Here is a 26448-nt window from a genome sequence, read left to right on the forward strand (position 1 = left end):
ACAATCCAAAATTATTCAATATGGGAAAAAAACCCAGAAAAATTTGAATTAATTCTTAAGAGACATGACAATATTCAGATATCAATCCCTAGATGACCTAAATGTTAGAAGGCTTTAGAGCAGATGTTTTAACTCTGCTCCATGGTATAGGTGAACACACCTGAGGTGAATGGAAAGGCCATGTTCTCAGCAGAGAAATATAAGCTGTAAAATATAACCAAATAGACCTCTTAGAACTGAAACTATAATATCTGAAATTTTAAAATCACCAGATGGATTCTATAGCACGATGGAGATGACAGAGGGAAGAGTCAATGAACTTGAAGCTAGCTCAATGGTAAATATACAATCTAAGGAACTGAGAGAAAAAATAATGAAATTTGCACAGAGTTTCAGGGATTTGTGGGGCAATACCAATGGGGTCACATAGGTGTCATCGGGAGTCCCAGAATGTAAGCAGGAAATGGTTGATATACAAATGTATTTGAAGAAGTAATGAGAGAAATTTCCCCAAATTTAGCAAAAGGCATACGTTTATAGATTTAAGAAGCTCATCAAACCCCAAGCAGGGAAATTCAAATAGGAATATGCTTAGACCCATCATAATCGAATGGCTGAAAACCAAAGATAAAGAAAAATTCTGGAAAGCAGCCAGACAAGAATGACATTATAGCAGAAATTTAAATGACTTAAGATTTAAACAAAAATTTTAAAGTTCATTTATTTATTTTGAGAGAGAGAGAGAAAGCAGGGGAGGGACAGAGACAGAGGGGAGAGAGAAATCCCAAGCAGGCTCCACAACCAACGGCGCAGAGCCCAACGCGGGGCTCGAACTCAGGAACCGTGAGATCATGATGGGAGCCGAAATCAAGAGTTGGATGGCTTAACCGACTGAGCCACCCAGGCTCCCCAAATACCTTGCCTTTAATGACTGGTGTGGACCTGTTACTCAGACTCTAGCTAGGTTCCCCCTCCTGCTGCTACTTCCTCAGTTACAACCTCCTAGTTCTCCCTACAGTACACACTCAATTCTCCTGTCTTGGGCAAACCATGACTCTATTTCAAATCCTTCAATACCTCCTCTTAATCAATAGCATTAATTAACCCGAACTAGCATAGCAAGGCTAGCAAGTTCTTTCACAGCGTTACCCAAACTCCGTTTCCCTGACACCTCTGACTGCATGCACCCCAGTATGCAGGTATGCTTTCTATCCTTATGAAAAAAATCTCAACTAAGATTGTATTTCCTAACAAATGCTGAACATGCCCAGAGTTAATCACTGGTGCTGTTTTTCTTTCTCTTCCACAATGTTATTAAGAATAGCTACCATGTTTTGAGGGCTTACTTTGTGCCGGGTACAGTACTAAGGTCTCTATATATGGTACCTTATTTTCTCCTGCAAACAATCCTATAGGAGAGGTGGCTATTATTATTGGCATTTTTTCAACGGGAATAATAAGAGTCAGAGAGGGTAACTGACTTATCAATAATAATACAGTCAGTTAGTAGTAGAACCGGGATTAGAAGCCTGGTTTATTCGTGTGCATCCCGCTGCCGCATTTAGTAATCACAATCCTTTGAGACGTCTCAAAAAGTATAAATATCAAATAAATATCAAATAAAAAGTTCCTTAGACTCCCTGAGCTTTAGTTTCTTCTTAATGAAGATTAAGTTTTATTAAGATTAATACAAGTGATTTGTATGTATTTGTATATATATTTATATACGTATAGTGTGGTAAAATATATAGTGCTCACATATGTGTTTGACATAAATGGTACGATTCTATAAGCTGCTTTTTCGACTCCATATTATATTTTGAGATTTATCCACGTCAGCATCTATAACTCTATGCACTCATTTGAGTTCCTGTATGAATAGACAATTAGCCATTCTCTTGTTATTGGACATTTAGTTCATTTCCAATCTCTCACTGTTACAGATAACTGCTGTAGCAACCATCCTCAAACACGCTTCTTTGAGCGCATGTGCGAGTATGGCTCCGGGGTAGATGCTAAGAAGTGAAATTGCTGAGTCCTGGGGCATGCATACTTCTGGTTTTAGTAGATACTACCAACCTGCCCTCCAGTGCAGCGGATCCGATTTGCACTGCCATCACGTACCGCATAGCTCTGTTTTGAGGATTAAATGTGATCATTCACACATAGCATTCAATTAATAGATGTTATTATTATTATTAGCATTATTATCACTACTACCCGTTTCCACTTTATGTTGTCAACTTTCCAATTTCTAAAAAGAATAAAAAGTAATATTTTTGTTATTTTAACTTGCGTTTCCCTGATTGAGCATTTTCTCACTTATACTTCCGTTTATATTCCTGTTTCTATGAATCAGGTACTAGCCTAGGGTCTTCATTTTTCTATAGTGGTTTTGTTTTCATATTCATTTACAGAATCTTTTTGGTATATTCTTTTTTTTTAAGTTTATTTATATATTTTGGGGGGTGGGGCAGAGAGAGAGGGAGAGCGAGAATCCCAAACATGCTCTGAGCTGTCAGCCTGGGGCCAGATGAGGGGCTCAAACTCATGAACCATGAAGTCGTGACCTGAGCTGAAATCAAAAGTCGGACACTTAATGGACTGAGCCACGCAGGCGCCCCTCTTTTTGTATATTCTTGATACTAGGGCGTTTTCTCTTAAATCTGTAGCCAATATTTTTGCCCAGACTTTATCTTGCCTTTAAACTTTGTTAGTGTATATTTTCTTATGCAAAAGGTTTTGATTTTGATGTATTCCAATATATCAAAGTTTTCCTTTCGGTTTTTTTTTTTTTTCATTGAAGGATAGTTGACACATGATGTTACTTTAGTTTCAGATGTACAACTTAGTGATTTGACAAGTCTATTCATTTTGCTATGCTCACCACAAATCTCCTTTAAGTTTTGTACATTTTGTATTTTATTAAGAAGCCTTTTTCATTCCCAGGGTCATAATGACATTTTACCAAGCAGTGAAGCTTCTGTGAATTTCCATCTGTTTTTCTTTTTTAAGAGTCCTCAGATTCTGATCCAGATTCTGATTAAGTAGGCTGGGCCTCATAATTGGAGATTATTAAAGGTTTCATCTATGCTTTTTTTGCAAAATTAAATATCTTCTTACACACACACACAAGCACAAATAATACTGGAAAAATGTAAATTAGATTTGCGGATTGTATCAGTATTGATATCCCTGGTTATGATATTGCACTGTACTTTTGCAAGATGTTATACAATCAGGGGAAAGGATATACAAGATCTCTTTGTATTATTTTCTGCAACTGCATGTGGATCAACAATTATCCCAAAAGAAAAACTTTCTTAAAAATCTTTAAACCACAGGATATTCTAAATTACTGTGTTTTGAAGATAATCCCCAAAGAGAAATTACTGAAAAGTCTTAGCAATGACAGTATCTCTGAAATAATAATATAGCTTTTAAAGGGCACTACTTAGAAAAGGAACTCTAATATATTAAAGTGAATCCCCTGGCCTTATATTTTCAAGAAGACTCTTTCCGTACATGGGCAACTTCACAGATTTCTTATATTTTCCCCCAGTTTTATAGAGAAATAATTGACATATATCACTGTAGAAGTTTAAGGTATACAGCATGATGATTTGATTTACATATATTATGAAATGATTACCACAATACACCCAGCTAGCATCCATCTTCTCATACAGATACAATAGAAAGAAAAGAAAGAAAAAAAAGAAACGACAAAAGTTTTCTCCTTGTGATGAGAACTCATAGGATTTTTACTCTCTTAACAACTGTCTTATATATCATCCAGCAGTGTTAGCTATAGACATCGTGTTGTACATTCAATCTCTAGTATTTATTTATCTAATAACCGGAAGTTTCTACTTTTTGACCACCTTTCTCCAATCCCCCCCACCTCCCACTTCTGGTAACCACAAGCCTGATCTCTTTTCCTTGAGTTCAGTTTCTTTTTTGAGATTCCACATATAAGTCAGGTCACAAAGCATTTGTCTTTCTTCTTGTCTGACTTATCTCACATAAGATGATGCCCTTCAAGGTCCATCCATTTTGTTGCAAATGGCAGTATTTCCTTTAAAAAAAATTTTTTTAATGTGTACTTATTGTTTTTTGAGATAGCGGTGGGGAGGGGCAGAGAGAGAGGGAGACACAGAATCCAAAGCAGGCTCCAGGCTCTGAGCTGTCAGCACAGAGCCTGACTCAGAGCTAGAACTTGTGAACTGTGAGATCATGACCTGAGCCAAAGTCAGACACTTAACTGACTGAGCTACCCAGGCACCCCGTATTTCCTTTTTAATGGCTGAATAATATTCCAATAGAGATATCAGTTGTTATATAATATTATATAATATATATTATATTATATATATTATCTTTATTCACTCATCCATCAGTGGACACTTGTGAAGTTTCCATGTCTTGGCTGTTGTGAATAACACTGCTATAAACATGGGGGTGCAGATATCTTTTGAGTTAGTGTTTTTGTCATCTTTGGATATATTCCTAGAAGCGGAATTGCTGAACCGCAGGGAAGTTGTATTTTTAGTTTTTGTTTTGTTTTGTTTTGTTTTTGTTTTTGTTTTTTGAGGAACCTCCATACTGTTTTCCATAGTGGCTGCACCAATTTACATTTCTGCCAACCATGCATGAGATATGAGAGTTCCCTTTATTTCTATACCCTTGCCAACACTTGTTATTTCTTACCTTTTTGATTTTAACCATCCTGACAGGTGTGAGGTGGTATCTCATTGTGGTTTTGATTTGTATTTTCCTGATGGTGAGTGATGTGGAGCATCTTTTCATGTACCTGTTGGCCTTTCATGTATCTTCTTTGGAGAAATGTCTATTCAGGTTTGTCCATTCTTTCTTTCTTTTTTTTTTTTTTTATAATTGACATCCAAATTAGTTAGCATATAGTGCAATAATGATTTCAGGAGTAGATTCCTTAGTGCCCCTTACCCACTTAGCCCATCCCCCCTCCCACAACCCCTCCAGTAACCCTCAGTTTGTTCTCCATATTTATGAGTCTCTGATGTTTTGTCCCCCTCCTTGTTTTTTATATTATTTTTGTTTCCCTTTCCTTATGTTCATCAGTTTTGTCTCTTAAAGTCCTCATATGAATGAAGTCCTATGATATTTGTCTTTCTCTGACTGACTAATTTCACTTAGCATAGTACCCTCCAATTCGATCCACATAGTTGCAAATGTCAAGATTTTATTCTTTTTGATTGCCGAGTAATACTCCATTGTGTGTATATATATACATATATATATATATATATATATATGTATATATATACATACCACATCTTCTTTATCTATTCATCTGTCGATGGACATTTGGGCTCTTTTCATACTTTGGCTATTGTTGATAGTGCTGCTATACACATGGGGGTGCATGAAACAGCACACCTGTATCCCGTGGATAAATACTTAGTAGTACACTTGCTGGGTAGGGTAGTTCTATTTTTAGTTTTTTGAGGAACCTCCATACTGTTTTCCAGAGTGGCTGCACCAGCTTGCATTCCCACAGGTTTGCCCATTCTTTAATTGAGTTTTTTATTTGTTTGTTTCCTTGTTGGCTGTTGTGAGGTTTTTTTAATATGTTTTGGATATGAAGCCCTTATCAGGTGTGTGGCTTGCAAATATTTTTCCCCATCTCATAGGTTGTCTTTTCATTTTGTGGGTGGTGTCCTTTGCTGGGTAGAAGATTTTTGGTTTGATAGAGTCTCCCTCATTTATTTTTTATTTCGTTGCTTGCACTTTAAGTTTCACATCTAAAGACGTCATTACCAAGACTCATGTCAAGCAGCTTTGTTCCTATGGGTTTTTTTTCTCAGAGTTTTATGGAGGGGGCTGTGAGGGTGGAGGGATGGGAGCTGCTCTGGCTATTCTCAATTTCCCAAACAGGCTCTCTGATTGGAAGGATCAGGACTTACCCTAGGCCTGGCTATAAATTAATCCTCCTGCCTGTGAATGGCATGAAAAGCCTCCATGCCTGGTACTGGCTTTGCTCCAGGGGCAATCAGTTCCATCTGCCTGCCTCCCAGGCTCAACTGCTACTGGGCCACACAGCTTCCGGGAGCTGTCACCAGTCCTGGTCAGATAGAGCTAGAAAGCACTCTCCACAGTGAGACTATGACTTGGCTCCTTGCCTGGATGTGGGCAGACAAGGCTCTAGGGTCGGCAGACTTCTCGTTGGGGATCCAAATCAGGTGGATCTGTACACAGCCAAGTTCTGTGGTCAGAGTGCACCCCCGACTTGATCCTGCAGAGGGGCAATGATACTGGTTGGGATTACCACTTGGACACTACAGGTATAAACTTGGTCTGTCAAGATCCCTGTGCTGGTTGTTGCAAGCTTCATCAGTTAGACTCCCAGTAGTTGGACTCCATAGTTTCCTCGGCAATCCCATGGTATGAGATCAGAGTAGAGGTTCCTGCAAAGTAAGCCACAATGCTGGGGGAGCTGGTTGTGTCCCCCTGTCCCCCATTCTCTTTTCCCACAGAAACTGGAAGTGCAGGGGAGGGTTCTCTGAGTGGTGCTGTGGTGGCCTGGGGGAGGGCCAATGTGGTCTACATGTAGCCACTTCTCTTACCCTTCTAATGCAGTCTTTCTTGGTCTCTGTGGTGCAGGGAAGGCTTTAGACTCACCCTTGTGTTCTAGGATTCTCTCAGTGGCATCATGTTCTTGAATAGGTGTTAGTTGTTCTTGTGAAGAGAAGCAAAGTCAAGAACCACTTAGTCGCCATCTTGGTGACATCACTCTGTTGCATTTTTTAGATTGAGCATTTTGCCAAACTCTGCACACTTATTCTCATTCATACCTGGCAAAAATCTCTAGGACATGCATTATTACTTTTTTCTTATGAGGAAACTAAGTCTCAGAGGGGTTAAATAACTAACTTTAAGCACACACAGCTGGTCACAAATGATTTGGTTCCTCATTCTTTATATCATGATTACGCCTCTGTTGGTCATCTCACTTTCCATTTCCAAGGTGAAAGCAATTGTCCTGTTTCATTTTCTCACTTATAAAATCTTACCCTCTCTTCTCTTTTTCTAGAACCATTCCAGTGGGAAGTTGTGAGGTAAATACTTTTCTTACTCATCAATGCTGTATGGAGGCCCAAAAGCAATTATGAGAGATGCAATTTTGAAATTGAATAAGTAAGCAGGCCAAAAGTTCCCTGAACATGATGAAGAGAAGAATAAAATTGATTACTCATTTAAACATCCCCTCTGGAGACACTACAATTGATGAATTTCTATCACTCCTTTCTCTAATTCTTCCTTCTTTCTTGGCACAAGGCTTTCATCAACTTCAAAGAATGCTCTGGGCATTAAAAAGAGCTGAAGGAGTGTGTAATGGAGATGAATAGAACATAATATACTTAGGTTACAAGACAATTCTTCAGGTCATGAGGTCTTCCAATGTTTATGTTAGTGTATCTTCATAAAGCTTTATTAAATTAAATACTTTTTCAGATGTTTTTAAGTTGACATTTAACTTTTTTCATTATAATGTAAAATATGTACAAAGAAACGGTGGAGGGGGATAGAGTGAGAGAGAGAAAGAATCTTAAGCAGGCTCCACACTCAGCATGGAGCCAGATGTGAGGCTCGATCCCACGACCCTGGGATCATGACCTAAGCCGAAATCAAGAGTTGGTCACTCAACCAAATGAGCCACTCAGGCGCTCCATTAAGTTCTGACATTTAAAAAATTTTTAATATTTTTTAATGTTTATTTATTTTTGAGAGAGAGAGAGAGAGAGAGAGCACGAGTGAGGGAAGGGCAGAGAGAGAGGGAGACACAGAATCCGAAGCAGGCTACAGGCTCTGAGCTGTCAGCACAGAGCCCAATGTGGGGCTCGAAGTCACGAGGCACGAGCTCATGACCTGAGCCGAAGTCAGTCACCCAGCTGACTGAGCCACCCAGGTGCCCCAAGGTCTGACATTTTAAAACAAGCTATTACATCACTCCTGAAGGTACCCAATGGAATTTGTTACAACAGTGCCATTCCCCATCATCTATTTTAAAAAATTATGTGAACAAGCTCTTTTTTAACTGTCAAAAACTTTATAGTATTTCTTCTTCTTGACTTTATTTTTCCAGTTACGTTTCCCTCAGAATTTTTACCTACTATAATATATTTCATCCTTGAAAGTCTTTTACTTACCAACCTACTTATCTTCTATGCAATAAATGCATGTATTTAAGTGGAAATCTAATTTCAATATTAAAAATTTCCTTTGATCAGGTAACATTACATATTAAAAGTGTTTTTAGGTTTGAATTGTCATTACAGTTACTATTAGAAAAATGATCGGAAACAGCAAATATATTATAGGTTTTGATACATAATTATTAAACATAAATTAAAATCTTAATGAAAGTGGCACTTCTTAATAAAGTAAATAATATTTTTACATAGTTTATATATCTGAGAATGAAAGATACTTATCCTTAGGATAAAATAGGAGATGGCATAAATTCACTTGCTCTGTTCTATTTATATGCTAAGAAAATTCTTAGCATTCTTCAATTCAATAAGAGAATGTGAATAGAAGGAGCTTTGTTATAAAATTGCCATGCAATGCTTATAATTCCTTCCAAGTTGTATGACAAAATTCACATTAGTGATCTGTCATCAAAAGTTATTTTTTAATAATCTATCAGCCAATAACCTGTTTAGGTCTCCTTTATTTTGATTGATAATGAAGGATTAGAAACCCCTAAATTATAAACCATACATTATAAATTTAAGACCCCAGTCTTAGAAATCATTTGCTTTCTCAACACTATTACGGATACTTTAAATTACCCTGTGGTTGGCACGTTGGACTGCTTTAGACCCCAGGGCAGTGAACCATAATAAGATTTCAGTATGAGGACCTTTCTTCTGGAAAAAGGGAAAATGGCTATTGCGAAAGGGGAGGTGGGACAGGGAACCAGCCTCAACTACAAGTTTGTGCTAGGCAGACCATTTTTAGGAAAGAGAGCTCAGTGAGGCTGAGGATCTGGAAATCCATCCCTTAACTCTGTTGGAATTTTCAGTACCTCCCTTCTGCCACAGTCCATATAAGTAAATTTGAAGCCTACTGCTCAAAATCACTGTTGCCCAAAACTTTGGGGCAAGTCTGGAGTGCAGCATAATAGGGACTACCTAGGTTCAAATCCTGCTTCATCTAGTTTCTAGCTGTTCGATTTGGGGCAAATTACTTTCCCTATCTGTGCTTCAGCTTCTTCATTTGTGAAATGAAGATAAAAATAGCACATATGTCACAGGGCCTACTGTGAAGGTTAATTGAATTAATAAGTGCAAAGTGCTCAGAACGATGTTTATTACCACCATCACTATAACCATCCTGAAATGACTGGGGATCTGGGAAGAAGAAGGGGAACAAAAATATGATTGAAAGAAAAGGAAGGTGGGGAGCCTGGGTGGCTCAGTCCGTTAAGCATCCGACTCTTGGTTTCGTCTCAGGTCATGATCTCACTGTGTCATGAGTTCGAGCCCCGTGTCGGGCTCTGTGGTGACAGCGTGAAGCCTGCTTAGGATTCTCTCTCTCTCCCTCTCTTTCTGCTCCCCCATGACTTGCCCTGTCTCTGTCTCTCTCGAAATAAATAAATAAACTTTAAAAAATGTTTAAAAAAAGAAAAGAAGAGAAAATGAAAATGGCAGGTATGAGTGTGTGTTTGTTTATGTATATGTATATGTGTATGTGTATAGGTATATATCAGAAGAAGATCCTTCTTCTTCCCAGATCCCCAGTCATTTCAGGGTGGTGATAGTGATGGTGGTAATAAACATCGTTCTGAAAAGTATCATTACTCAAAAGCAAGCTCCTTGAAGGTAGCTGATGTTTACTGTTTCAGCAGTCCAAGGTCACTTGGTTTTCTTTCATATTTCCTAGCACATGGCTGTATCCATAATAGACTCTCCATGAATATTCAATAAATGGATAAGAAAATAAGGAGAGAAAATCACACTCATGGTCCTGGAAGCCCAGTGTTTTCTCCTGAAACTGATTTTCGGGGTCCTGTTCCACTTCATTCATACCTGCTACTCCATTTGTACTTGCTAATTCCTCTGACCTAAAGCTGGCTGCATAATTTGTGGGCCCCAGTGCAAAATGAAAATACAGGGCCCCCTGTTCAAAACACAAGAAAAAATGCCTGTGCTAAAAGATAAAGCTTTTTCCTTTCTTCTGCAGTTTCTCTCTGGACTTGCCATGACTTCTTTTTATCAGCCGTTTAATGTCATTTTAAACAAAGAAAAATAAAAAATTCAAACTGTTGCTATGAATTTTACTCTTCAGGTTTACATTGTGCAGTGCTGGTTTTAAATGCACAAGAGCATTTAACTCTTATGCAGAATCACCGAAATGACACAATTCATGTTTTGTAGTTCATACATAACATATATATTTCACTCCTTCCAGAATAGTGGGAACACTGTACAGAACCACTCCACTGTTTTCCCTTCACTTCTTGATATACATATATTCTACCAACACTCTACCTTCTGCTTACTGATGAGTTAGGAAGGTCTAAGAGGAGAGGAAGGGAAAAATAACTATGGAGTGCCCCATCTGTCCCATTCCTTCTACATCATCATTTTCAGCATAAGTGTTTGGCTACCACAGGGAAATAATGTAAGGAAGAATATAGTAAAGTTCTTTGGCCATTTGTGTTTCCGAGAATGCTACTGACTTTTTGCATTCAAAGAACGTTCTAACTCAAATAGAAAACATGGGCCCTTGAGGCTGTCAGTGCCCTGGCTGCTCAGTCATAGATGTAGCCTACTTAACGTCGTATTCACTTTGAGTCTCACTGAACCCCCAAGCAGAGTGGGCCCACTGAAATTCCACGCTCTCGGGTCATCTCACACCATTCACGAATGGGGACACAAGAATCGGCGGATGCACATGTGATGTGTGCACCTCTTCTGTTCCCAGGCACGCTCCACTGTCCCGTCAGACTTCACTAACAAAATAAAAGGTCGAAGATAAAATTATTCCGAATTTCAAGACAACCACTGCAGAGCATGAAGCCAAGTGCAAGGCCCTGCTGAGCACGAGCCCTGCGTGACTGCAAGAGTAGCACACGCATAAGCTGGCCCTGCTCTGAACCTCTCAGGTTATCGTATTTTTTTCCGTGGATATATGCTCGCACAGTTGGCTGAAAAGAGCTCTCTCGTTCATTTATTCACTGGCAGTTCCAATGCGAGGTACCAAGCAGCCAAGTTTCAAGCTGCTAGAGTTCCTTTGCTAAAACCCTTGTTTGAAGCTTTAAGTTCCGCGAAGGCTTCCCTTCCTTAACTGTTGTGAATTGGTGGGGAACATGGATGTATGCCTCTAAGATCTCCCTTCCAGGAAGATTTTGTGCCCCGGCTCCCCACTCCTTCGGGATCTATGTGAGAGAGGGCTGTCCGAGCAGGGTCTGCTGCAGAGAGCCATGCTTCCCAAGTTCATTTCTCTCCTGGGCTGGCCCACAGATAGAGACTGATCAAAAGTGGGGTATAAAGACCCAGACATTTTGGTCCAACTGGGGAAAGGTTGTCAGACAAAATACTGCATGGGATAAATATCGCATGGGATATACTTATGCTAAAATGTTATTTGTAGTTCATCTGAAATTCAAAGGTAATAATAGTTGTTCCATATTGTCATTTGCTATATCTGGCAGTCTTAAATGAGGGGCGATTCTGATGGGCCCTATGGTGTCCAGAGCCCCTGGTGGGTCCCCCTAGACTTTGTCAGGTGTGCTTTGCTGTTCAACTCTCCCTCTGCTGACTCGCACTTCCTTCCCTTTCCTAACAAGTACCTCTCATGCCAAATTCTATATCAACACCCGCTTACAGAGAATCCAAAGTGCATCAACACTGATGTTTAAACCCAGGTAAAGGCATCTTGTCATCTCTTGGGAAGGTTGCTCAAACGTGGGCACAAACCCAGCATCATTCACCACCTACTAGTGTCTAGCAGCTCTTGAGACAAATATTGAAGCTGGAAAGACCCAGAAGAAAGGCTTCAGAACAAAGATAACAGATTTCATAATTAGATTTTATGACTTTTGCATCCATATAAATACATTTTCACACACATGCATGCACATCCATTTGTAGTAGAAATTAGTGAGAGAGGGGTGCCTGGGTGACTCACTTGGCTAAGCATTCAACTCTGGATTTTAGCTCAGGTCATGATCTCACAGTTTGTTAGTTCGAGCCCCATGTTGGGCTCTGCACTGACAGTGTGGAGCCTGCTTGGGATTCTCTCTCTCCCTCTCTTTCTGCCTCTCCCCTGCTTGCTCTGTCTCAAAATAAATAAACATTAAAAAAAGAAGTTAGCAAGAGATGTTTAAATAAGGAAAAATTTTAGCCTAAAAGCCACTGATAGTGGTACTTTTCTGATTTCTTGAGTTGTTCTTTTTTTTTTAAATCAAGTGGAAAGTGTAAATAAATGAAGATACATTACCTTCCAAAGCAGAAATATTGACTATCAAATTTCTATTTGGTTTTGGTTAAGAATCAGTACATAATAGTGATTACATATTTGGCTTCTGGAGTTAGATGGAGATTAGTACATAGCACGACTTTGTCACTTACTACTGCAAGACTTGTGCCAAAGTTATAACTTTTTTAGTCTCAGTGTACTAATTTGCAGAACGTTGATAATAATCATACTTACTCCAGAAGGTTGCCATGACATTTAAGAAAAATAAAGCATGTACAGCACTTAGCTCAGGGCTTTTCCATAATATTGGTATTAATCATATTTTTTATTGTTTAAAGAAAGTGAGAATCTTTCTTAGTGCCTGGTTCCTAATAGGCAATAACCATGAGGGGGCCAAGTATATTTTCTTGGCTAGATTAATATTGTGTTTATCCCCTTTACTTTACAGAAGTCTTATTCTATTAATGTAAATTCCTGCCTCTAGCCAAAATGCCCAGATACATATTGAGCTGAAAAAGTTATTAATACCAAAATGGTCATTAATATAATGACAACAGTTATTTTTATTTTCTTCTCAAAATAACTGTAGAATACTTGTTAAAGACAGAATATTAGTTTAGCCAAGGAAATAAACCCAGTTCAAACAGTTAATGCCTAATGGCAACTTGGGAGTAGACTCAATTCTTCTCCTTTAAGGCAATGATATACATTTTTTCCACATTTTGATATATTTTTTTACTTGATATATATATATATATATATATATATATATACGTATATATATGTATACATATATATATATACATACATACATATATAGTGGAAAGAGTCTCCCACCAATTTTTTTTAATGTTTATTTATTTAAAAAAATTTTTTAGGGGCGCCTGGGTGGCGCAGTCGGTTAAGCGTCCGGCTTCAGCCAGGTCACGATCTCGCGGTCCGTGAGTTCGAGCCCCGCGTCAGGCTCTGGGCTGATGGCTCGGAGCCTGGAGCCTGTTTCCGATTCTGTGTCTCCCTCTCTCTCTGCCCCTCCCCCGTTCATGCTCTGTCTCTCTCTGTCCCAAAAATAAATTAAAAAAAAAAAAAAATTTTAATGTTTATTTATTTTTGAGAGAGGGCAAGAGAGTACGAATGGGAAAGGGGCAGAGAGAGAGAGAGAGAGGGATACACAGAATCAGAAGCAGGACAGCTCAGAGCCTGACGTGGGGCTTGAACTCACAAACTGTGAGATCATGACCTGAGCCAAAGTCGGATGCTTAACCGACTGAGCCACCCGGGTGCCCCTCCCATCAAGTTAATTAACACACTCATCACTTTGCTTATTTTATTTTGGTGAGAACATTTAAGTTCTACTATCTTGGTAAATTTCAATTATATAATACAGTGTTATCAGCTATAGTCACCATTTTATACATTAGATCTTTAGAAGCTATTCATCTCATAACTGAAAGTTTGCACCCTTTTACCAATCTCTCCATAGTTTCCCCACCTCCTGGCAACCACCATTCTAACTATCTGTTTCTATGAGCTTGACTTTTTAAAAATTAAAACAAAAACAATGTTTTTTTAGATTCCACATGTAAGTGATGCCACACAGTATTTGACTTTCTCTCTCTGGCTTATTTCACTTAGCATGATGCCCTCTGAGTTTACCCATGTTGTACAAATGACAGGATTTCCTTCCTTTTTAAGGGCAGAATGATACTCCACTGTTTGTATACACCGCATTTTCTTGATCTGTTCATCCAGTGACAGACACTTAGGTTGTTTCCAGACCCTGCCCATTGTGAATAATGCTGCAGTGAACATGGGGGTACAATGATTTCTTCAAGATGATGGTTTTGTTCCTTTTGGATACATACCCAGAAGCGGGATTGCTATATCATATAGTAGTTCCATTTTTCATTTCTAGACTCAATATTTTTTAAGTGGAAAAATATATATTAGCCTGTTTTCAGGGAAACAGTAACACACACTTTGGGATCTACTGGTCAGTGTGGGCTGTCACAGGTCGCATAAGAAAGTTGCTACAAAGTACTTGTCAAACTGTGACTTAGTGCTTCATCAGTAGAAGCATTGCAATCTTAATAGATTTGTTAGTGTCTGTAGGATAGTTTTCAAAACTTTGCATGAAATATATAGGTTTGAAAATTCAACCTCTTGTGATGCTCATAGAAATTCCTTGATGTGGTCTGGAGAGATATTGGTATCTCTATATTAAATAGCAGAAAACAGAAGGTAAGGGAGATCGTTATCTCAAGTAAGCCCCATCAGTCTTCTGATAAGGTAGATGATTTTGTCTGCTATCCTAGCCTTTGCCCAACCTGCCTGGTCATAAGAAGCACTTGGTTATATTGCCTTCAGAGACTCTCAGATGATGGTTAGGAATTTGCATTTTTAACATATATGTCACATGATTCTTAGCCCAGTTTGGGAAACTACTACCCTCCTTCATACCTCATTTTGTTTTAATAAATAGCTCCCCTTGGCCTTACAAATACTAGGCTCAAATTCAAGGTACCTCACAATCACAGAAGAAAGCTTTGTACATGTCAGAGACAACCGCTTGTCAACCAATGAACTAAACCGAAAGAAGGAACAGAGAGAGGCAGTTGAATTTGTCAATAGAGTCCAGTGTGAAAGACATACACCTTTAAACATGTCTATAAACCCAAGACAACATTTGCACTGGGAAGGGAAGTAGCGCCACCCCCACAAGAATTTATAGTTGGTAACTCTTTATGCTTTCGTGATTTTATTTGTTCATTTGTTCATTTACTCATTCATTCAACAAACATTTACTGGGCATTTACTCCACACCAAGCATTACACTGAGTATTGGGGAACAAACCCAGGACTCTCTTTTTTTCAATTTTATTTTAATCTTTATTGATTTTTGAGAGAGAGACAGAGTGTGAGCAGGGGAGGAGCAGAGACAGAGAGAGAGAGAGGGAGACACAGAATCTGAAGCAGGCTCTAGGCCCTGAGCTGTCAGCACAGAGCCCGACACGGAGCTCGAACTCACAAACCATGAGATCGTGACCTGAGCCGAAGTCGGACACTCAACCGACTGAGCCACCCAGGCACCCACAAAACCAGGACTCTTAAGATACTTCAACTTGAAATCATTGCCAGTGGCCAGCCCCATAAGATGAACTGGGCCCATGTATTCCTAGAGATTTTCTTAGCTAACACACTCTTTAACGCTCAACTGCAGTGCCCAGAAAAGCAGAATTTATCATAAATACATGCACTGAAAAGAATCTCTAGATGTTCAGCACAATTTGTTCTTTTAAAAAATATATAATATGTTAAGCAATCTATTGGATAAAATAATATCTCTGTTGTACTATAAAGGGGTTGTTTTTTCAAGAAAATCAATCAAATGCTTTCATAACTTGTTACTAATAACACTAATACAGAATAATGGGTAAACTAGTTTGGGTAACTTCCCAAAATAATTGGGTTTTCCAGGAACATTACAGAAGATAAACAGCAAGATCAATAAGTCCTGAGGTTGCAAGAGTCATTATTGATTTATGACCTTGCTTACTTCCCAGCAAAATAATTGCTATAGAGAAGCTGGCTCACGTTTACAGATCATAATAATCTTATGAGAAAGTCTTTCTTAGCCCAACGTTTAAGCACTCAAAATAACAAGTGATAAAAAATAGCTTATTATTGTGCTAAAATTTATAATTAGTAATACCTACCATTCCCTTTTCACCTACCTTATGGCACAAGCTTTAAGTGAATATAAAATTTTTTTTAAATCATCAAAACAATTCTATTGCAAGAGCTATTGTTAACCTTACTTCATAGGTTAGGAAAATTGTACTTCAAAGATGTCCAGTAACTCGTCCAAGGTCACATACACCCAGAAATTTGCAGAGCCAGGATTCAGAGTCAGTGTTCTTTTCCCATGCTTTAGTGCTTCTTAAGATCATATAGGTTTGGCCTAGAGAGAGCTTAACAGACTTTCCAAAACTTAGGATGCTTGGCAGAAACAATCATTTGCGTATTTATGACATCAGTACAATTTTTACCTGACGGTGGAATTCCCATCACCATTTCCAGAATACCAACATTCTTGGGAAGGTATATCTGAAGACAGACAATAGTCAAGCAGTCAAAGACCCATGAGAATAGATAATGCATGGCTTGATCAGTGGAAGTGTTGATGTTAATATTGATTCAATATTCAATATTAATTAAATCTCTTCCTGCCCTAGGATTTCCTTCTTTAATTCATTGCTTTTTGTTTTTGTTGTTGTTGTTACGTACACCTTTGTATGGTTATTCTTTCTTTAGGGCCCATGGAGTGGTGCTTAACTCATCCCAACCATAGACAAACCTTCTGGAAATCATGCTAATGCACAGCTGTAAGTAAGAAATTTGTATATTTGACCTTGTTTCACTGCTATGCACACGAGGTACTAAGAAATTAGATGGCTTTCTAAAAGTCTGAGGCACGGGTGAACAGTGAGTGAAGTCTTTGTCTTTCATGCCATTCAATAATGAGAGCCATTACATTTCCTACAAATGGTTTGCAGCCACTCCGATAGGAATGATATGAGAGCCTAAAAGAAGACATCTCACATGGTACCTATTCTCTTATTATCCACCACTGATGATTCGTTGAGTGTAGAAGACTATACCTCCTCTATGTTGTCCATAGTCCAAAGGAGCACAAGACTAGATATTCTAAAAGAAAGAACAAAGATTTGGAGAGAAGTTGATTTCTCCATTTCTACATTATCCACTTCTTGAAATTCTTGCCTTCTTTTTCTCTCATTTTTCAGGAATAAGAAGAGATCAGAGATACCAAGGCCATGGATGGAGCTTTAGAGAAGTACTTTTCAGGGATCACCAGGGCTCTGGTGCCAAGGTATGTACAGGATGGTAGATGAATTATTCCATGACTTTTCACATACCTGTTTTGCATAAAGATGCAATGGTAAGTAAGTTGTCTATATCCTCCATTAGACTTTAAGATCACTGACGACAAGAGACTGTGTCTGTTTTACTTACCATTTTATCCCCATCACATCAAATAGTAGCTAGCACATAATAGACAATTAGCAAATACTTGTTGAATAAATGAATACAAGAGAAAGTTATCATAGCCATTAGCCACAGGCGCTCCGCACACCCACTGGTCTAAGCTACCATGAGTGGTGAAAAGGAAGGACTGAGAACTTGAATTTCCAGATTCTACCTTCATTCTATGGAAAAAGCAGCAGAACTAACTTGGCCTTGGATCCTCTTCCTATTACCTCGGTGGGTGGAGGGTGAGGTCCTGTCCAGTTTATTTCAATTACCTATATGTGGATTTATCATGAAGCTAATAAAGCTTGCACAGTTCCAAGTCCATAGAAGAGGCCTGAGCAAGATATTCACATCCCGTATTTTAGTAAAAATTGCAAAATAAGCTATTTTAACCATAGTCGGTTAAGCCATTGACTCCTTTCAGGACAACTTTCCTTCTGTCACATTTGCACTCACGCCAGGTAGCAATGGAGTGGCCACAGACATTTTGGGGAATTCTGTTAGAGGGAACTTGAGTTGGGCTTAATTTTAATATAGAGTTAGTGAAGTATATTTATGTGGGAATATATATGGGACAGTCAGTGCCATGTAGAGTTAAGGTATTGTTAGCCAGTCAAGAGTAAGAATGGCTTCCAGAAATACTCCTGGCACTGCTATGCCAGTGCAAGGCCAGAGATTGTAATGTAATAATGACACAATAGTCTTCAGGCCCCACGGATCTTAGATCTGGCTCTGGCCAATAACTCTCACTCCAAGGTAATGCGCCCATGTCCCCATGTTGGGAGTGGCTTGACAGGAATACAAATGTAACACTTCCCCTTTAAATACTTCCGCTTTCCTTATCAGTTTCCTTCTTTCCCAGCTATCTCTCCTGTCTTCATCTGGTCATGTTCCAGGATTCCCTCTGCATCCAAAGATATTTCAAATCGTTTTATTAACATTCAATGATTCAATGATTATGGATATTAATTATGAAAATTAAATGCTAGAGTCAGCAGTCATCAGAGGAATTATACTCCACCTGTATTTTATAAAGAATAACCCGTAGCAAAACTAAATAATATCTATTTCCATGATTAAAGGACAACTATATATGTACTATGAAACATGTGTTTGAGAAATATGCAGGTGTAGTGTTTCAGGTAGGTTGTGGATTGATGGGTAGAAAAAGTGCACAAACATACAGTTAGGATAGATGTTCCTAATTATTCTACCGAGGCTATAGAAAAAGGTGACCGCACAGAGCACGAGCAGAGATGCAGTTTATGTTTACATGGATTTCCTTTCATTCTGGCTTTACTATGGGATACAGAACTGCCTATGTCACTCTCCATGCAGGTAGAATCCTTCCAGAATTGAGAAATAAGCCAGATCTTGCTATACTACTACCTTCTGAATTTTATGTCCTTGTGTTACATTCCAGAAGAACTTACACCAATTACTCTATTTAAGAAATTTATTTTACAAACATGAGATTTTTATGATGTGCTGGGTATTTTCCATTGCTTGACCCACATCCATTCTGACCCCGCCCTGGTCTGCTCCCCAGGAAACTGGCTTGTACGAACTGTATCAATGGGCTTCATTACCCTCTGGCTTCACGTTGGGCTCAGCCAAATGGACGCTGGCTGAAATGGGAAAATGGGAGAATGAGGATGGGATATTTTATTTCTTGGTCTTCCTTTCTACAGGATCACCATGGGTCAACTGCTCCTCTCTATTGAAGCCTGCAGCTTCTGTCAGGAAGCCCTCTTCCTATAGCTCTCCTCTCTGAGTTCCAACAACTGTGCCCTCCTCTTGACTTTTTAGGCCAAAGGGTGGTTATAGGTCTCACTATTGCCAGATGTAGTGAACTACGCTACCCTTTGTTGATTTTCTTATCCCTTGTGCCCATGTACTTGTAAATATCCCTTTTATTAAACTCTCCCCAAATTGCCCAGTTTGAATTATACCCTTTATTCTGCTGAAATTCTGACCAAAAACAGAAAACAAACAAACAAAAAAACCCACTCCACAACAGCAAGGCCACATCCTCATCTTCATGAGAGAGAGCAGAGTCAGCATCTCAGGATCCCCAAGCCCCATCTCCTCTCAGAGTACTCCAGGGTCACAATAAGCCCATACTCCCACAGAAGCACCCTTTCCGGGGAGGGTTTTAGAGAATGTCAGAACTCCACGTTAGAGAAAACAAAGGTTATGATGTACAGCTGGAGAGCACAGTGGTATAACTAGGGAGCAAATGTGAACAGGAAACACTAAGGTAATTTGGTTTTAAATTTTGAACATGAACCAACAAGCTTGCTATTTCTTATGTAGCTGATTATTTCGTTTTATTATTCAAGACTGATGATTCAGTTTTGCAATGTAGGAAAAAGGTAACTGGCATCATTAACACATTATATTTATTTGCCATACCACTAAAAGTTGGATTATCTCAGCAAAATTAATGTTCCTGTCAAAACACTTTTAGTCCATCTTTAGCAAGCAAGACGTTTTTAAACTAGTGCAATCGTCTAACAATCATTAGTAAATGAGACATTAATAGACCTTGTAGAAAGAAGTAGAGATCTGACACTGATTTGCAAGTTCTTTACTCCAGATAAAATCCTTCTGTGGCCAGCCTGTCACAAGCCAGTGACCAGCAAGGACTGTGGCTGGAATTACGTTTATAAATCAATAAATAAATAGCTCTCTACTCTCGAATCGAATACACTGAAATCTCCAAATCTGCTTTTTATTCGTTTTTCTTTTGACTCCTTTTACCACACATCACTGGGTATTTGAGTAAAGCAAAGAGATCAGGATACATGCGCAACAACAAAAATAAACCTCAGAGAAAAGAGACAAGTTGAAAAGCAAAAGCACTTAGTATTTTTAAAAGATTCACAATGCTATTTTATTGGTGAAACAGGAAAAGAAGACAGCAAAAAAAGAAGAAAGAGCAAGCACCAGCTTTACGAAATAAATGAAGACAATGACTGCTGAATTTTTTTTCTCGCATGTGGACAATGGAATGTGAAGTCAAGAAAATATTTCTGAGGGGCACCTGGGTGGCTTAGTTGGTTAAGCATCCGACTCTTGATCATGGTCATGATCTCATAGTTATGAGCTGCTAAGACTTTGGGCTCTACACTGAGTGTGAAGCCTGCTTAACATTCTCTCTTGCTGTCCTTCTGCCCCTGCCCCTCTCTAAAAAGAAAATCTCCCAGAAAACGTACCACAAAGAGGATGGGGTGGGATGGAAAAGGCAAGAAGGGTCTAGCATGTATGGCTTACATCCATTTGGTCATATGGTCCAGTTCAAAATTCTCTACTAAGAGAGTTTCTTTTCTTTTGTTCTAGTGACTTTCACACAGACACAGAGCAAAGGGAAGTAACTGTCTTTTGATTGGCAGGAAGAGTGACCTGTATCTCAAATATCCCAAGCAGCTTCTTTTCCAGCTTCTAGTTCTAGGTGCGAACTGCTAAATGCCAACATTCAGCCCTGAGGTTTCTCCAAAACCTACTATACATTAATATGTATATTAATACCTACTGTACATTCTAATTTTCCATAGTAGTCTTCCAAATACTCAAAGTTGGGGTGCCTGGGTGGCTCAGTCAGTTAAGTATGCAACTCTTGGTTTTGGCTCAGGTCATAATCTGATGGTTCATGACTTTGAGCCCCACATCGGGCTCTGCGCTGACAGTGTGGAGCCTGCTTGGGATTCCCTCTTTATCCTTCTCTCTGCCCCTCCCACTCTCTGTCCTTCTCTCAAAATACATAAATAAAAGTAAAAAAAGAACAAAAACTCGAAGACAGAGGATACTAGGCTATGATCATTTTCTTTTTGAAAGTCATAGTTTTCCATCTTTACCCACTTACCTTGGAAGAAATTGAAGAATTTCTCTAAAGACTTTGAAAGCAATACTGTGAAGGAGCAGGGGAAGTACAGGACTCTAGGGCTCAGGGGTGTTTCTATCCCTTTTTACTTTCTTGTTTGGGTACCAGCCAAGGGTTTTGAAAAGTCTTGACAAGTTCTGTAGGAAGGCAGTGTCATACAATATGCCATGTCAGATGGTATGTAAACATTTCTGTATTCCCCAGAAAAAAGGTGCTGCTTCTTCACTCATTTTTGGTGTTGTTGAATCAATACTTATTGAATGTTTACTATGCATAAACTTTTATTCTAGGCATAGGCTAATCAGGAGGGGACAAAGAGGACATAATTCCCAACCTCAGGAAACTCACAGTCCTTTCAGATGGGCACTGGATTACTCACGTTTGCTGTTACCTGTATATCTCTTTCCAGACTTCAGAACCCTCTTCTGTTGGATATTCCAAACATATCATCTTTTTTTTTTTTGTCTCTTCCCCTTTCATGCTTCCATCCTCCAGTGTCCTGTCCCCTGGCCTGCATTTCCCTTCACCTGCTCACATGTACTTTTCTTCCTTAATATTTCTTCTCCGTCATTTAGGAACCCTTTGTCACTTCACAATCCCTGACATATAGTTAGTGCTGTATACAATCTCAGAGAATGAATGAGTATCTAAATGGACTAAGGTCGCATATAAATGAGTTTTGAGACTGCGGGCAGAGGTTTGCAGAGGTAAAGGAAAGAATATTTTGGTTGGAGTAAGTTTGGAAGGTCTCATCACACACACACACACACACACACACACACACACTTTTGAAAAACTCAAGTAACATTACATCTTCCTATGATCCTTGAGACATAAAATCCTTTGCCTCAGTAGGCATTCAACAAATATCTGACTGTTTGATGCCCTAGAGTTCACATGACTGTTACAAAAGCATTCACTGACTGAATTTACGTAGATTGAGTATTCATTCAAAAACAAAAATTTTTTTTAAGTTTTTTTTAATGTTTATTTATTTCTGACAAAGAGAGACACAGAGTGCAAGCAGGGGAGGAGCAGAGAGAGAGGGAGACACAGAATCCAAAGCAGGATCCACGCTCTGAGCTGTGAGCATGGAGCCCAATGCGAGGCTCGAACTCATGAACCGTGAGAACATGACCCGAGCCGAAGTCGGATTTTTAACTGAGTGAGCCACCCAGGCACCCCTTATTTCAAAAATGTTTTGAGATGGATTTTTAATACACTTTGTATTAGCTTTGAAATCCAAGTGGCCACTGCAGCTTTGTGGCTTTTAAATCAAGCCTTATTTGTTACTCCTCATGAAGTGATTTTATAGGTTGTTGACTATTTTATGGGACATTCTTGCTATCTCTTATTCTCTGAATTGCATGCTGATCCCTGCTGGAGAAGGGTAACAGTGCTGTAAGTATATTTTATCCTCTTGTTGTGTACTTTTATTGTAGACAGGCCTAAGAAAATCAGATGATGTTAATACATCTATACACTGAACAATTCCTGGGGCCAGTGGAAATGCCCAGGTTTCTTGGGATGAAAACAGAGATCACAGCTTTCTCTGACAACTCTATCTATCTATCTATCTATCTCTGCCTCAGAGGGTCCACCTCATTAACTGCACCGTCTCCCCTAGATTTCTTCCTGATGTGCAGCTTGAAAATCTCCCACACCTCTATGATGCAGTCTTTATACTTGTCTCCTGAGCTCTGCAGGACATAAGCAGGTCATTCCAGCTCATAATACTCGTGACAGATTCAAACTTTCTAAATAACTCTTCCATGAATCTAAGGGGAATGGAGAACTTACAGAAGGATAACAAGCATCTCAATGTACAGACTCCTGATCCTGATACTATAAGTCTAGCCAGAGATCAACTTCTTTGACCATATTAACTCAGGACCTGATCTTCTTCCTTCCCACTCTCCAGGTTTGGAATGCTAGAAACCATACATTCAGCAATCTAGAAGGTTAAGGTTAAGGTTAAAGGGTAGCTTCTGACAGGCACCTCTATGAAACCTGCTGGAATTCTCCATCCTCCCCAAAGCGACTGCAGCCAACAAGCCATTCCCTGTGACTTGGTACTCTCATTTATTCATTTGTTCAGTCCACAAATAATTTTTCTTTGTTTTGAACAACTGTCAAATACATCATGATCATGGCCCTGGAGGATTTCACAGTCCAGTCGGGGGCTTCTCTGCATCCTATGACTTACAGAAAGAAAATTTCTCCCCTAACTTTCTCTAGGATTCCTTCTCTGAGTTTCAAGTCAGTTTTCACACATTCTTGAGTTGTCTCTGGCTCTGGACACTTGGGTTCTAGAAGTCCTGCCATCATCCTCAATTCCATTCCCTCTCTCGTTGTCTCTTGCCAACTATTAAGCCTAATGGTTTTTTGAAAAATCTTTTTGTTGTAAAACAATTATAGATTCACAGGAAGTTGCAAAGACAGTACAGAGAAGTTCCACATACACTCACTCCGTTTCCCACAGTGGTTACAGCTAATGTAATTCTAGTACAGTAGCAAAACCAGGAAATTGATGTTGATACAATGTGTGTGCATGGTCTCTGTCATTTTAGCACACGTGTGCATTCATGTAGCCACCGCTGCAATCAAGATACAGAACTCTTCCATTGCCACAAAGACCCTCCTTCACTCTATGCCTTTGTAGGTACACCTGCTCCCCTTCCTCCCCCATCCCTAGCTTCTGACAACCATGAATCTTTTCGCTATAATGCTGTCACGTAAAGAATATTATACAAATGAGATCATACAGCATCTGACCTTTTGAAGTTTCTTTTTTTTTCACTAGGTGTAATGCTCTTGATATCTATCTAAGTTGTTGCAAGTCTCAATAGTTCATTTCTTTTTATTGGTGAGTAGTATTCCATAGTATGGATTGTACCACTTATTGTGTGTGATTCACCCATTGTGGGACATTTGGGTTGTGTTTGATTTTTGGCTACTACAGATAAAGTTGCTCTGAACATACACAGGTTCCCAGTTCTTTTCTTTCAGCACCTGAAAAAGACTGTTCAATTTCCTTCTTGTTTCCATGGCTTAGACAAACTTGCAGGCATACAAATGGTTTCTCCCCTATAAGCAAGGTATACTTTTTCTGTCTACTCTCAAGATTGTTGTTTCTTTGTTTTAGTTTTCAGAAGCTTAATTATGCCATGTCTTGGCATGGATTTCTTTGGGCTTCTCCTGTTTGGGGTTTGCTCAGTTTCTTGACTCTGTAGGTTTGTGTTTCTTGCCAAACATAGGACATTTCCAGCCACTGTTTCTTCTAGTTCTTTTCAGCCCCACCCTCTTCCTCCTCTCCTAGGATTCTCGTGAAATAAATGTTACAGTTTCTGTTATAGTCCCACATGTCCCCGGAACTTTATGACTTTTTTTAGTCTGTTTTTCTTTTGATTCTCTTTAGGGAATTTCTATTGTTCTGTCTTCCAGTTTACTGACTCTTCCTCCTTCCTGTTAAAAATCAAGCTCTAGGGGTGCCTAGGTGGCTCAGTCGGTTAAGCGTCCAACTTCGGCTCAGGTGACGATCTCGAAGTTTGTGGGTTCGAGCCCCGTGTCGGGCTCTGTGCTGACAGCTCAGAGCCTGGAGCCTGCTTCAGATCCTGTGTCTCTCCATCTCTCAGCCCCTCCCCTGCTCATGCTCTGTGTCTCTCTGTCTCTCAATAATAAATAAACGTTAAAAATTTTTTTTAAAAAAATCAAGCTTTAATTTCAGCATCAGGGATACCAAACAAAATAAGATTTAATGCTTGCCTTCCAGAAGTTGACCATAGAAGAAGGGAGGGAGGTACTTACATTGTGTTACAATTGTCAATGGGCTTATGTGGTTACTGTCATGTGCACAGAATGCCACGGGAGTGAGCATAAAGGCATCTACTTTAACTTCAAGGGAAGGAAAGGTGCATCTCAGGGTGTGGAGATGATTCTCTGAAGAAACTTACTAACAGAGGGTAAGCACTAGCTACCAAAGGGGCTCGTGGGCTTTTGTCTATAGAAGAAAAAGGAAGAGGAGTTTCAGATAGAACAGCCCATCCAAAGGTAAAGAGATGTGAGGCACTATAGCAGAATAAATATTCTAAAACAATGAAAACTACGTCTTAAACAAGTGCTTCCTACATTTTAGCATGCAGGTGGTTCTCCTAGAATATTTGCTAAAATAAAGATAACTGGTCCTCTCTCTCCCCCCAAGATTGCCATCTAGAAGATGTGATTAAGGGCCCTAGAGACTGGAACAAGTTCCCGAGTGATACTGATGTTGATGGTCTGAATACCGTTCATTTGAGTCAGTCTTGGTAGGAAGGACTTAGATCACCATGAAATGCCATCCAATAACTGGGTGTCAATCACATCTCCAGGGGATACTCCCATAGATTAAATGCACACTTCAAGTTACCACATCATACATCTCCATGTTTTCAGTTTAATAAAATGCAATTTGAGTAACACACAATACAGAAACTCTGACGAAAGCTGAAGGGTCACTGTATAAAGCAATGGGAAAGGAACTTATTGAACAAATGAATGTGTTAAGGAAGATTAGATGAGAAATTATTCATTTACTTATTAAGGGAATGGATTGCTTTTTGGTGGGGACTCATTAAAAAAGCATGTACATACACGAATTATAAATCATTTGGATTTGCTCATTAAAGGAGACCTTACACCAGATGATACTTGATTAGTCTATTTTTGCTTCTATGTGAACTTGAAAGGACCATTCACCCCAAGGTAGACAGGAAGCATGAAGCTTGACCACCACACAAACACCGCCAATATCCTCTCAATTGGGGAGGGGGACTGAGTCAAAGTCCTTGAACTAACTACTGTTTCTTCTCCTGGTTAATTATTGTTAAGGATATTTTCAAAGAGATCCACAAAACCATTTTTGTAATTTGGTGTGTTGTTTAAGAATTCATGGCCTCCTGATGTTTCCCTGCAGTCTGAAGATTTTTCTCTCAGCTGATGTTGTCAGGTGAATGTTGTGAAAATATGTTTAGGGCACTGTAAATGATGTCCCAGTGGGAAAACACAGCCTG

At 39.2% G+C, this 26448-nt stretch overlaps 1 long non-coding RNA gene across 1 annotated transcript in view; it reads left to right on the plus strand.

The window, feature by feature from the left end:
* Positions 1-22307, plus strand: part of LOC145714546 (uncharacterized) — a 120424-nt gene extending 98117 nt beyond the window's left edge. The window contains exons 3-5 of the long non-coding RNA XR_014136881.1: positions 16780-16850; positions 17271-17356; positions 20429-22307. This is a non-coding gene — a long non-coding RNA (uncharacterized LOC145714546). The remainder of the gene's footprint in view (positions 1-16779; positions 16851-17270; positions 17357-20428) is intronic.
* Positions 22308-26448: the final 4141 nt, after the last annotated feature.

Source organism: Panthera onca, chromosome X, assembly GCF_046562875.1.
Source record: "Panthera onca isolate mPanOnc1 chromosome X, mPanOnc1 haplotype 2, whole genome shotgun sequence".
Classification (NCBI taxonomy): domain Eukaryota; kingdom Metazoa; phylum Chordata; class Mammalia; order Carnivora; family Felidae; genus Panthera; species Panthera onca.